This window comes from Gossypium arboreum, chromosome 12 (genome assembly GCF_025698485.1).
Source record: "Gossypium arboreum isolate Shixiya-1 chromosome 12, ASM2569848v2, whole genome shotgun sequence".
In the NCBI taxonomy this organism is placed as follows: Eukaryota; Viridiplantae; Streptophyta; class Magnoliopsida; order Malvales; family Malvaceae; genus Gossypium; species Gossypium arboreum.
In genome coordinates, this window is record NC_069081.1 from 35489185 (window position 1) to 35502797 (window position 13613).

Here is a 13613-nt window from a genome sequence, read left to right on the forward strand (position 1 = left end):
GCTAAAAGCTTCTATTGAGCAAATGAGAGAAAAAGAAAAAGAAAGTTGTAAAAAAATAAAAGAAGAGAAAAATAAGAAAAAGAAAACAAAAGAGAGTGACAAGAAAAATATCCAAGAAAAAGAAGAAAAAGAAAAGAAAATTGAGAAAATGAGTGTTTTTGCAAGAGTTAGTGATGTGAGGAAGGCTTTGGTGATGAATCGAATTGTTCTTGTACTTTTGTACAAGGAAGCATTAATTTCTACTAACGATTTACCCGATACCCTACCCCCTCCTATTTTGTCTTTGTTGCAGGATTTCCAAGACGTTTTTTTGGAAGAAACCCCGAGTGGTCTTCCACCACTTCGTGGAATCGAGCATCAAATTGATTTCATGCCGGGAGCGGTTATTCCAAATCGACGCCATCGAGCCAATCCGGAGGAGACCAAGGAGTTGCAAAGACAAGTCAATGAGCTAATGGAAAAAGGCTACATTCGTGAGAGCCTAAGTCCTGTGGTTGTTCCCGTATTATTGGTACCGAAAAAAGACGGAACATGGCGCATGTGCGTGGATTGCCGAGCCGTTAACAAGATAACAATCAAATACCGTCATCCCATTCCTCGCTTAGATGACATGTTAGATGAGCTTAGTGGGGCCAAAGTGTTCTCAAAATCGATTTGAAGAGTGGCTACCACCAAATTCGGATGCGAGAAGGAGACGAATGGAAAACAAAGATTCAAGACCAAGCACGGACTATACTGAATGGCTGGTTATGCCTTTTGGCCTTACCAATGCTCCAAGTACGCTCATGAGACTAATGAACCATGTCTTAAGGCCTTTCATCGGTAAGTTTTGTGTGGTATATTTGACGATATATTGATTTACAGCAAATCTATGGAAGAACATGTAAGTCATCTCAAATCTGTTTTAGAAGTTTTGTAAAAGAGACCTTATATGCTAATTTAAAGAAATGTTCTTTTTGTTCTAACAAAACTGTTTTTCTAGGATTTGTAGTTAGTGCGGATGGTCTTGAGGTAGACCAAGAGAAGATTAAGGCCATACGAGATTGGCCAAGGCCTACGAGCGTTACGCAAGTTCGAAGTTTCCATGGCCTAGCAAGTTTCTACCGACGATTCGTTTCGAATTTTAGCACAATTGCTGCTCCACTTACAAGTGTTATTAAGAAAAATTCTTCTTTTATTTGGAACGATGAACAAGAGAAATCATTTATAAAAATCAAAGATTGTCTCACTAACGCTCCTTTGCTTGCCCTTCCAGATTTCTCAAGACTTTTGAGATCGAGTGCGATGCTTGGGCATTGGAATCGGGCCATGTTGACACAAGACGGACGTCCCGTGGCTTACTTTAGTGAAAAACTCAATGGAGCCGTACTCAACTATCCGTGTATGATAAAGAGATGTACGCGCTCATACGAGTCCTTGAGACATGGCAACATTACTTGTGGCCTAAGGAATTCGTTATTCATTCCGATCATGAAGCCTTGAAGCACATCAAAGGCCAAAGATAAGTTGAACCGACGCCACGCCAAGTGGGTTGAATACCTTGAGTCGCTTCCGTATGTCATCAAATATAAGAAAGGTAAAGATAATATTGTGGCTGATGCGCTTTCAAGAAGGTATACTCTGTTATCATATTTGGATTCTAAGATTCTTGGTTTTACATTATTAAAAGATTCCTATGTAAACGATTCCGATTTTGGAGAGATATTTGTTTTTAAGTAGAAAGGTCCTTTTGAAAATTTTTATAGATACGAGGGCTATCTTTTCCGAGAAGGTAAACTATGCATTCCTTGTGGATCTGTTCGAGACCTATTAGTGCATGAGGCGCATAGTGGCGGGCTTATAGGACACTTCGGAGTCAATAAGACACTAGCCACTCTCCATGAACATTTTTATTGGCGCGGATGCGAAAAGATGTGGAGCGAGTTTATAAAGGTGTATAGCCCGCAAAAGGCTAAATCAAAGGTTCAACCCCATGGCTTGTACACACCATTGCCCATTCCTCAAGCAATCGTGGATTGACATCTCCATGGATTTTGTTCTCGGACTTCGCGCACAAAAATGGGGAAGGATTCTATTTTTTGTTGTTGATAGATTTTCAAAATGTCTCATTTTATTGCTCGTACTAAGACCGACGATGCCGCTCATGTTGCGAACTTGTTTTTTAGGGATATTGTTAGACTACATGGCATTCCTCGACGATCGTGTCGGACCGAGATGCAAAATTTTAAGTCACTTTTGGAGGTCTTTGTGGGTAAATTAGGGACCAAACTTCTGTTTTCGACCACCGCCACCCCCAAACCGATGGCCAAACGGAAGTTGTCAATAGAGTTCTATCTACTTTACTTGGCCATCGTTCTAAGAATTTGAAGACGGGGAGGACTGTCTACCCCATATTGAGTTTGCGATAATCGTTCGTCCATTCTGCGACTAAATTCTCCCCATTTGAAATTGTTTACGGTTTTAATCCCTTGACTCCTTTAGATCTATTGCCTTTACCTCTCGATCGGTTTGTCCATGTAGATGCGAAGAAAAAGGCGATTTTGTCAAGGATTTACACAGCAAGGTGCGGGCCAATATCGAGGCTAGGACCGAGTCCTATGTGCGTAATGCTGAACAAAGGCCAAAACGAGTAGTTTTTGAACCCGAGATTGGGTGTGGGTTCATATGCGAAAAGAAAGGTTTCCGGCTCGTGAAAGTCGAAGTTATTGCCGAGAGGAGATGGGCCGTTTCAAGTTTTGGAACTAATAAACGATAATTTTATAAACTTGATCTCCTGTGAGTACAATGTAAGTGCTACCTTTAATGTAGCTGATCTCTTTCTATGATATAGGTGACGATTTGGGGCAAATCGCTCAAGAGAGGGGAATGATACAACCACACCTCCCGAGTTGTCGGCTGCCAATGAAGATCCTCTCGAATTGCCCGTAGGACCGATCACCCGAGCTCGAGCAAAGAGATTCAAAGATGCAACAACAACCTTAGTTGATAGAGTTTGGGGTGAAACCGTTGTTGGACTTCTTGAAAGCTCTTGGACCAGCAAGCCAAGCAAACCATGCATACTCCTTCAAGCTCAAATCAGCTCAACTTCAACTTAACTTAGCTCAACGAGCTCGTTTCAACTCATTTCATTATTGCGCTTATTATGCTGGAATAAATCATTTAAGTTGCTGTTAGTTTTATTAGTTATTTGTTTTAATAATTAATTTTTCATAATCTGGACAAGTTTTAATTATGTTCTAAATTAAGTACTTAATTAATTAGGACCAATTAAATATGTCTTAACTATTACAAAGATTAATTATGTCCAGCCTAATTTATGGTGCAAGTTTTTTTATGTTGCCGAATTTAATGTGTCTAAAAGGGATTTAATTTGCTGAATTAAATGTTGTAGGTACATTACCCTTGGACGACATAGGTGCATGGATGATTTAAAATTGGTGTGCTGATCTTTGGTGTTCCCTAAGTGACCATTCAGCCAAACCTTACAACTCTTCAAGAAGACCGATTGGCTGCCCAAGACAAATTAAGGCTGTTCACACCCACCGATTATTCCTTTCACACCAAGGGCTGTTCGGTTTTGTTTGTTCACACATGTGTGGCTGTTCAAATCGGTTTGTTCACATTCTAAGACTATTGAAGTGCTCTAGACAGCTCCTTAATCACATGAACATTCGGCTGAATCAAGCAGAGATTAATTCCAAATTCAAGCATTTGGTGAACCTATTGATGGCATTTCAGCTCCCAAACAATTCATTCAATTTTTCTATTGAATCAAGGCATCTAGAAGCTGCCCTTACTGTTCTCCATGCACAAGAAACTTCAAGGAAGCTTCATCAAAATTCTGGAATTTTCGAAACCATTTAGCTACCTCAAGAGCCTATTCGGCTATCCCTTGCATTCACTATAAATTGTGGCTTGTGTTACTTTGTAAAGAACTTTTGGACTTTTGTTAATGTTATGCTGCCAAATTTGTTAGGCAAAACTTTTCTCAAATTTCGCTCAAAGATTCGATTGGCTTCCTAGCGTTCTAGTGTGTTAGCCGTTGCTCTTTGTCGAAACCGAACTTATCACTACTCGTAGTGTGGCGTTCAAACATACCGAGGTTCCTATCTTGTTAGATAGTGGGTCGAGGTTTTTCCTTTACCAATTCCAAACCGAACTAAAAGAGCTTATAAACAACGGGTCGATACCAAATCGGTATTGGTTCTTGTTTGCACTTTTTGTTCAACCCCATTTCTCCATTTACCTAATTGAACCAATTCCTTCATCCATACCCATTCGGACTCCAAACCCGAATTTTCAAACTCTTCTTACCTATTCTAATCCGAACCCAAAACCAATACCCTTCTTTCCTTCATTTGACCTTTTCAATTAAACCTAACGTAACTTCTTGTTGACGATCGGGCACACTAATACGACTCGACTCTTCCGAGGCGGTTCGTATCACCATGCATACTCCTTCAAGCTCAAATCAGCTCAACTTCAACTTAACTTAGCTCAACGAGCTCGTTTCAGCTCATTTCATTATTGCGTTTATTATGCTGGAATAAATCATTTAAGTTGCTGTTAGTTTTATTAGTTATTTGTTTTAATAATTAATTTGTCAAAATCTGGACATGTTTTAATTATGTTCTAAATTAAGTACTTAATTAATTAGGACCAATTAAATATGTCTTAACTATTACAAAGATTAATTATGTCCAGCCTAATTTATGGTGCAAGATTTATTTGTCTATGTTGCCGAATTTAATGTGTCTAAAAGGGATTTAATTTGCTGAATTAAATGTTGTAGGTACATTACCCCTTGGACGGCATAGGTGCATGGATGATTTAAAATTGGTGTGCTGATCTTTGGTGTTCCCTAAGTGACCATTCAGCCAAACCTTACAACTCTTCAAGAAGACCGATTGGCTTCCCAAGACAAATTAAGGTTGTTCACACCCACCCAATTATTCCTTTCACACCAAGGGATGTTCGGTTTTGTTTGTTCACACATGTGTGGCTGTTCAAATCGGTTTGTTCACATTCTAAGACTATTGAAGTGCTCTAGACAGCTCTTTAATCACATGAACATTCGGCTGAATCAAGCAAAGAGATTAATTCCAAATTCAAGCATTTGGCCGAACATATTGATGGCATTTCAGCTCCCAAACAATTCATTCAATTTTTCTATTGAATCAAGGCATCTAGAAGCTGCCCTTACTGTTCTCCATGCACAAGAAACTTCAAGGAAGCTTCATCAAAATTCTGGAATTTTCGAAACCATTTAGCTACCTCAAGAGCCTATTCGGCTATCCCTTGCATTCACTATAAATTGTGGCTTGTGTTACTTTGTAAAGAACTTTTGGACTTTTGTTAATGTTATGCTGCCAAATTTGTTAGGCAAAAACTTTTCTCAAATTTCGCTCAAAGATTCGATTGGCTTCCTAGCGTTCTAGTGTGTCACCGTTGCTCTTTGTCGAAACCGAACTTATCACTACTCGTAGTGTGGCGCTCAAACATACCAAGGTTCCTATCTTGTTAGATAGTGGGTCGAGGTTTTTCCTTTACCAATTCCAAACCGAACTAAAAGAGCTTATAAACAACGGGTTGATACCAAATCGGTATTGGTTCTTGTTTGCACTTTTTGTTCAACCCCATTTCTCCATTTACCTAATTGAACCAATTCCTTCATCCATACCCATTCGGACTCCAAACCCGAATTTTCAAACTCTTTTTACCTATTCTAATCCGAACCCAAAACCAATACCCTTCTTTCCTTCATCTGACCTTTTCAATTAAACCTAACATAACTTCTTGTTGACGATCGGGCACACTAATATGACTCGACTCTTCCGAGGCGGTTCGTATCACCATGCATACTCCTTCAAGCTCAAATCAGCTCAAATCAGCTCAACTTCAACTTAACTTAGCTCAACGAGCTCGTTTCAGCTCATTTCATTATTGCGTTTATTATGCTGGAATAAATCATTTAAGTTGCTGTTAGTTTTATTAGTTATTTATTTTAATAATTAATTTGTCAAAATCTGGACATGTTTTAATTATGTTCTAAATTAAGTACTTAATTAATTAGGACCAATGAAATATGTCTTAACTATTACAAAGATTAATTATGTCCAGCCTAATTTATGGTGCAAGATTTATTTGTCTATGTTGTCAATTTAATGTGTCTAAAAGGGATTTAATTTGCTGAATTAAATGTTGTAGGTACATTACCCTTGGACGGCATAGGTGCATGGATGATTTAAAATTGGTGTGCTGATCTTTGGTGTTCCCTAAGTGACCATTCAGCCAAACCTTACAACTCTTCAAGAAGACCGATTGGCTGCCCAAGACAAATTAAGGCTGTTCACACCCACCCGATTATTCCTTTCACACCAAGGGCTGTTCGGTTTTGTTTGTTCACACATGTGTGGCTGTTCAAATTGGTTTGTTCACATTCTAAGACTATTGAAGTGCTCTAGACAGCTCCTTAATCACATGAACATTCGGCTGAATCAAGCAGCAGTATTAATTCCAAATTCAAGCATTTGGCCGAACCTATTGATGGCATTTCAGCTCCCAAACAATTCATTCAATTTTTCTATTGAATCAAGGCATCTAGAAGCTGCCCCTTACCATTCTCCATGCACAAGAAACTTCAAGGAAGCTTCATCAAAAATTCTGGAATTTTCAGAAACCATTTAGCTACCTCAAGAGCCTATTCGGCTATCCCTTGCATTCACTATAAATTGTGGCTTGTGTTACTTTGTAAAGAACTTTTTGGACTTTTGTTAATGTTATGCTGCCAAATTTGTTAGGCAAAAACTTTTCTCAAATTTCGTTCAAAGATTCGATTGGCTTCCTAGCGTTCTAGTGTGTCAGCCGTTGCTCTTTGTCGAAACCGAACTTATCACTACTCGTAGTGTGGCGTTCAAACATACCGAGGTTTCTATCTTGTTAGATAGTGGGTCGAGGTTTTTCTTTTACCAATTCCAAACCGAATTAAAAGAGCTTATAAACAACGGATCGATACCAAATCAGTATTGGTTCTTGTTTGCACTTTTTGTTCAACCCCATTTCTCCATTTACCTAATTGAACCAATTCCTTCATCCATACCTATTCGGACTCCAAACTCGAATTTTCAAACTCTTCTTACCTATTCTAATCCGAGCCCAAAACCAATACCTTCTTTCCTTCATCTGACCTTTTCAATTAAACCTAACGTAACTTCTTGTTGACGATCGGGCATACTAATACGACTCGACTCTTCCGAGGTGGATCGTATCAACAAACGTGGCAAGCACCCTCATGGTAGAAAAGTTAGGGCTGTCAACCACCAAGCACCCGAATCCATACAAGCTTCAGTGGCTTAACGATGGCGGTGAACTCAAAGTGACAAAACAAGTCCTAGTGTCCTTTAGCATCGAAAAGTATTCTGATGAAGTATTATGCGATGTAGTACCGATGCACGCGGGCCATTTACTTCTAGGACGACCATGGCAGTTCGACCGACGGGTGATGCATGATGGTTACACTAATAGATACTCCTTCAAACATCTTGGCAAGAACGTGACACTTGCACCCTCACTCAAGCAAGTGTACGAGGATCAACAAAACTTAAACTTTCAATTGGAACAAGCGAGAGAAAAAGAAAAAAGTGCAAAAGAGAAAATTAAGGAAAAGAGAGAGAAAAGACTAAAATGCGAGAGAAAATGAAAAGAAACAAAAACAAGTAAAAAGTGGAGAGGAAAAGAAAGTGGAAAATGAGTGTGTTTGCGAGGGTTAGTGATATCCCAAGCGATGTTTTTGAGATGACCTATGTATGTATTTATGTACAAGGAGGCATTGTTTAATACTAACGAGTTACCTAAAAACTTGCCTGCTTCTGTATTGTCTTTGATTCAGGAATTTGAAGACATATTTCCGAATGAAATACCAAGTGGGCTGCCCCTTATCCGAGGCATCGAACATCAAATAGACTTAGTACCCGGAGCTGCACTACCCAACCGTCCTGCTTATCGGAGTAATCCTGAAGAAACGAAAGAATTGCAAAAGCAAATTACTGAACTCCTAGACAAAGGATACATCCGAGAGAGCTTAAGTCCCTGTGCGGTGCCGGTGCTGCTTGTACCCAAGAAAGATGGGTCGTGGTGAATGTGCGTGGATTGTCGCGCCATCAAGAAAATCACTATCAAGTATCGACACCCGATACCCCATCTTGACGACATGCTTGACAAATTAAGTGGAGCCCAGATTTTCACGAAAATCGATCTTAAAAGTGGCTATCATCAAATACGAATGCGGGAAGGCGATGAATGGAAGACGGCCTTCAAAATGAATTTGGGTTTGTACGAATGGTTGGTAATGCCATTCGGCCTTACAAATGCTCCCAACACTTTTATGAGATTGATGAACCATGTATTATGTGCGTTTATTGGTAAATTTTGTGTTGTATACTTTGACGATATCTTGGTCTACAGCAAAACTTTAGAGGAGCACGTACCACATTTACGAGCGGTGTTGGAAACTTTACGAAAAGAGGTATTGTATGCTAATCTCAAAAAGTGTTCATTTTGCACTGATAAAGTTGTGTTTTTAGGTTATGTCGTGAGTGCCAACGGTTTGGAGGTGGATCAAGAAAAAGTTCAAGCGATTCAAGAATGGCCGCGTCCGATGAACATTAGCCAAGTTCGAAGCTTCCATGGATTGGCTAGCTTCTACCGTCGATTTGTGCCCAACTTTAGTACCATTGCAGCACCCTTAACAAGCATGATTAAGAAAAACTCCGCATTTCACTGGTTTGAAGATCAAGAACATTCATTTAATTTGATTAAAGAATGTCTTGTGAAAGCTCCTCTATTGTCCCTTCCAGATTTTACTAAAACATTTGAAATTGAGTGTGACACTTCAGGTGTAGGGATCGGGTCATGTTGACCCAAGACTAAGACTGGTGGCATACTTCAGTGAGAAATTAAGTGGCGCTTCCCTCAATTATCCGGTGTACGACAAAGAGATGTATGCCTTGATTCGATAACTTGAAACTTGGCAGCACTATCTAAGACCGAAGGAGTTCGTGATTCATTCTGATCACAAAGCACTTAAGTTTATTAAAGGTCAGCATAAACTCAACAAACGACATGCAAAATGGGTCGAGTATTTAGAATCATTTCCTATGTCATCAAATACAAGAAAGGTAAAGAAAATGTAGTGGTGATGCCTTGTCACGAGATATACCTTATTGACCACTCTTGATTCTAAGTTACTTGGTTTTTATCATATGAAAGAGTTGTATGCTAATGATGAGGATTTTGGAAATATATATGCTGCTTGTGAAAATGGGTCTTTTGAGAAAATTTTCAGGTACGAAGGGTTTCTTTTTAAAGAAAATAGGTTGTGTATACCACAAGGTTCCATTCGAGAGTTACTTGTGTTGGAGGCGCATAGTGGTGGCCTGATGGGACACTTTGGAATAAGCAAGACATTTTCGACCCTCCATGAACATTTTTACTGGCCGCGAATGCGGAGAGACGTGGAGCAGATCTGTGAATGCTGCCTAATTTGTAAACGGGCTAAGTCGAAGGTCCAACCTCATGGACTTTACACACCACTTCCCATTCCCGACACCCCGTGGACCGATGTCTCTATGGATTTTATTCTTAGATTACCGAAAACTAAGACAGGGAATGACTCAATCTTTGTTGTAGTCGATAGATTCTCTAAAATGTCACATTTTATTTCTTGTGCTAAAACTGATAATGCTGTGCATATTGCTAATTTGTTTTTTAGGGAAATTGTACGACTGCATGTATTACCAAGAATGATTGTTTCCGATCGAGATACAAAGTTCTTGAGTCACTTTTGGCGGACATTATGGGGAAAACTTGGGACGAAGTTATTATTTTCAACCACTTGTCATCCCCAAACGGATGGCCAAACCGAGGTGGTAAATCGAGTTTTGTCAACTTTGTTACGAGTGTTGGTACGAAAGAACCTCAAGACGTGGGAAGAATGCTTACCCCACATCGAGTTCGCTTATAATCGCTCTGTTCACTCAGCAACCAAATTCTCTCCTTTTGAGACTGTCTATGGATTTAATCCTCTTACTCCTCTTGATTTATTACCTTTTCCTGTTGATCAATTTGTCCATACAGATGCAAGGAAAAAGGCTGAATTTGTCAAGGAATTGCATAGGAAAGTTCGAGAGAATATTGAATCTCGAACCGAGCAATACGTCCAACGAGCCAACAAAGGATGAAAACGAGTTGTATTTGAACTCAGAGACTGGGTCTGGGTGCACATGAGAAAAGAAAGGTTTCCAGCTCAACGAAGATCTAAGTTGTTGCCGCGAGGAGACGGCCCCTTCCAAGTCATCGAGCGAATCAATGAAAATTTGTATAAGTTTGACTTACCAGGTGAGTACAATGTTAGTGCTAGTTTTAATGTCTCTGACTTGACTCCTTTCAATGTAGATACTGACTTGAGGACAAGTCATTTTCAAGAGGGGGAGGATGATACGATCACGGCTTCCCATAAGTCAAGTCCAAGCCAAGATCCGATAGTGCTACCTCAAGGGCCGATCACAAGGGCTCGTGCAAAACAATTTAAAGAAGCCGTTATAGCTTTAGTTCAGCACGTGTGGGATGATGTCAATGCTAGACCTATCGAACCAATTAGTGGCCATTTTGGAAATCCATGCCGAACTTTTCTACAAGTTCAGTTCAGCTCACCGAGCTCACCTTCAGTTCAAGTTAGCTCCCATGTAGCTCCATACCAGCTCATTAGCTCGGGACCAGCTCATTATCAGCTCACGAGTTTAAGCCCAGCTCATGTTTAGCTCATGAATTAACCATCAGCTCGTGGAGTTCACTTTAAATTAATTTGACTACTATTGACTTTTTTAATTAATAAGTTCAATAATTAGCTAATTAATATCCTACATATTAAATTTAGTTCACATTAGTTATATTAAGTATGTCTTAAAAGTGTTTATTGATGATAATTAAATTTGTCATAACCGAATTTAATGTTGATATTTGTGTTCACATTAGTTTGAATTAATTTTGTTCACATTTCTTGTAGAAACGCAATGGACATATGGAGATTAAAAGAAAGCATGAATTGTGAAGGTGCATGGACGGTTGGGGGACTTGAATCTCTTAGGTGCATGTTCGGCCAAGTGCATGTATGATCATATTCAATGTCTTTAAGGTTCATGAATGTTTCCATTCATGTATGGTGTGCTATCTCTTCATTCTCCAAGGTGACCATTCGGCCAAAGGACACTCACACATGCATGAAGATAGCTTGGCCAATTAGCTTCCCCATGACTCTCCTTAATTCGTTCACACCTATGTTCACATGGCAAGACTATTCAGTTCACCTTGTTCACACTAGAAGACTCTTCAACATTCGGTTTCACACATGGCCCTTGGAGTGTCCACAATTAATTCATACTTTTTGGCCAAACATTGTTTCATTTAATAAGGTTGGCCGAACCTACAAGTGACCATTGGACATCATGCATTCACTTTGAGTTTTCTTAAGCATGAAGATTCATTCATTTCCTATTACCATAGCCGAATCTAGACATGCACATTAAGGGTCATTTTTTCTAGAATTTTCTTTAATTAATGTGTAAGCATGAAAGGCCAATCGGCTACCTAGACTTAGGCCTATAAATACTTGTTCAATTTCCATGTAAAGGACTTTTGAAACTTATGTTAATGTTATGCTGCCGAAATTGTGAGGCAAACTTTTCTTATATTTCGTTCAAAGATTCGTTTGACGTTCCTAGCATTCTAGTTGTGTCAACCGTGTTCTTTGACGTACCCGAACTTATCACTATTCATAGTGTGGCATTCAACATACCGAGGTTCCTATCTTGTTAGATAGTGGGTCGAGGTTTCCCTTACCAAACCTATAACCGAACTCAAAAGGCTTAACCAACGGGTCGATACCATTTCGGTATTGGTTCTTGAAAGTACCTTTAGTAGTTCAAACCTGTTCTCTTCTTTACCTAATCGAACCTAAACCGACCAATTTGTTCATATCCTTTTGTTCCTACCCTTTTGTTCCTACCATTCCATTCGTACCCCTCTTTCTACTTTGACTATACCTTCAACGCAACTAAACCTAACGTAACTTCTCGTAGAAGATCGGGCAATCTACATACGACTCGACTCTTCCTGAGACGGTTCGTATGAACCTAGATGCCAAATTTGAATGGTCATCTATGTGCCTATAAATATTTGTTTTCTTTCATTTGTATAGAGTTTTTTTAACTTTGTTTTATTGTTTCTTTGTTAATGAAACTATTTGGAGAGGATCTTTCTCCTGTATTTCGTTGAAGACTTGTTGGCCTATCTAGTTCTTAGTTGGTGTCAACCTTGTTCTTCTTTTGAACTTATCGCTCAATCGAGTGTGGCGTTCGCCCTTATACCGAGATTCCTACTTTGCTAAGTAGCGGGTCAAGGTTTATCACTTTCATCCTCCACCTTGAAAGCCTATAAGCATTTGGGTTGATATTTTCCAAAAATGGTTTGTGCTTGCTTTTAAGAACCCTTTCTTCCATATCCATCATTAAACCATTATACATAGCTTCCATCCTATTTTCCTATCAACTTCATTCCAAAAGTGAATTGAACGATACTTTCTCGTAGACGATCGAGCAACTCAGCATACGACTCGACTCTCCCCAAGGCGGTTTGTATCAGTGGGAAAAGAAAGTCGAGCTCATCTTTAAGTGTCATAATTACTCAGAGATTAAAAAGGTGAAACTCGCAGCCATAGAGTTTTCTGAGTACGCAATCGTATGGTGGGGTCAGTTCGTGACTAGCCGAAGGAGGAACGGCGAGAGGCCTATCTCTACGTGGGCCGAAATGAAGGCTGTCATGAGGAAACGATTCGTTCCCTCATACTACCATAGGGACTTGTATCAACGACTGCAAAATCTCACTCGAGGCAACCGTAGCATCGAAGATTGCTACAAAGAAATTGAGGTTTCCATGATACGAGCTGACATGGATGAAGATCGTGAAGCGACGATGGCGAGGTTCCTAGCTAGCTTAAACCGTGATATTGCCAATATTGTGGAACTTCAACACTATGTTGAGATGATGGACATGGTCCATATGGCAATAAAAGTCGAGAAATAATTGAAGCAGAAAGGAGCCAACTGTTCCTATCCATCATCTTCTGACAACAAATGGAGTCAAGGGACAAACAAAGTTCTTAATCGTCCGAAGGAGCCTTTCATTGCTACCAAACCCAATCAATCAAGTGGCGAAACTAACAAGAACAAGAATGAGCCTGCTTCCAACTGTTCTCGAGATATCAAGTGTTTTAAGTGCCAAGAGACGGGACACATTGCTAGTTAATGTCCTAATCGTCGAGTGATGGTGGTTCGACCAAATGGTGAAATTGAGTCCAAAGATGAAAAGGAGGAAGAACCTGAAATTCCCTCCAATGAAGAAGAGAGATGCCCACTGAAGAAGAGATCCTTGTTGTGAAAAAAAGTCTAAACGTCCAAGGAGTTGAAGATGAACAACAACGAGAAAACATTTTTCATACTCGCTGCCACATTCAAGGCAAAGTGTGCAGCCTTATAATCGACGAAGGGAGTTGCACCAAT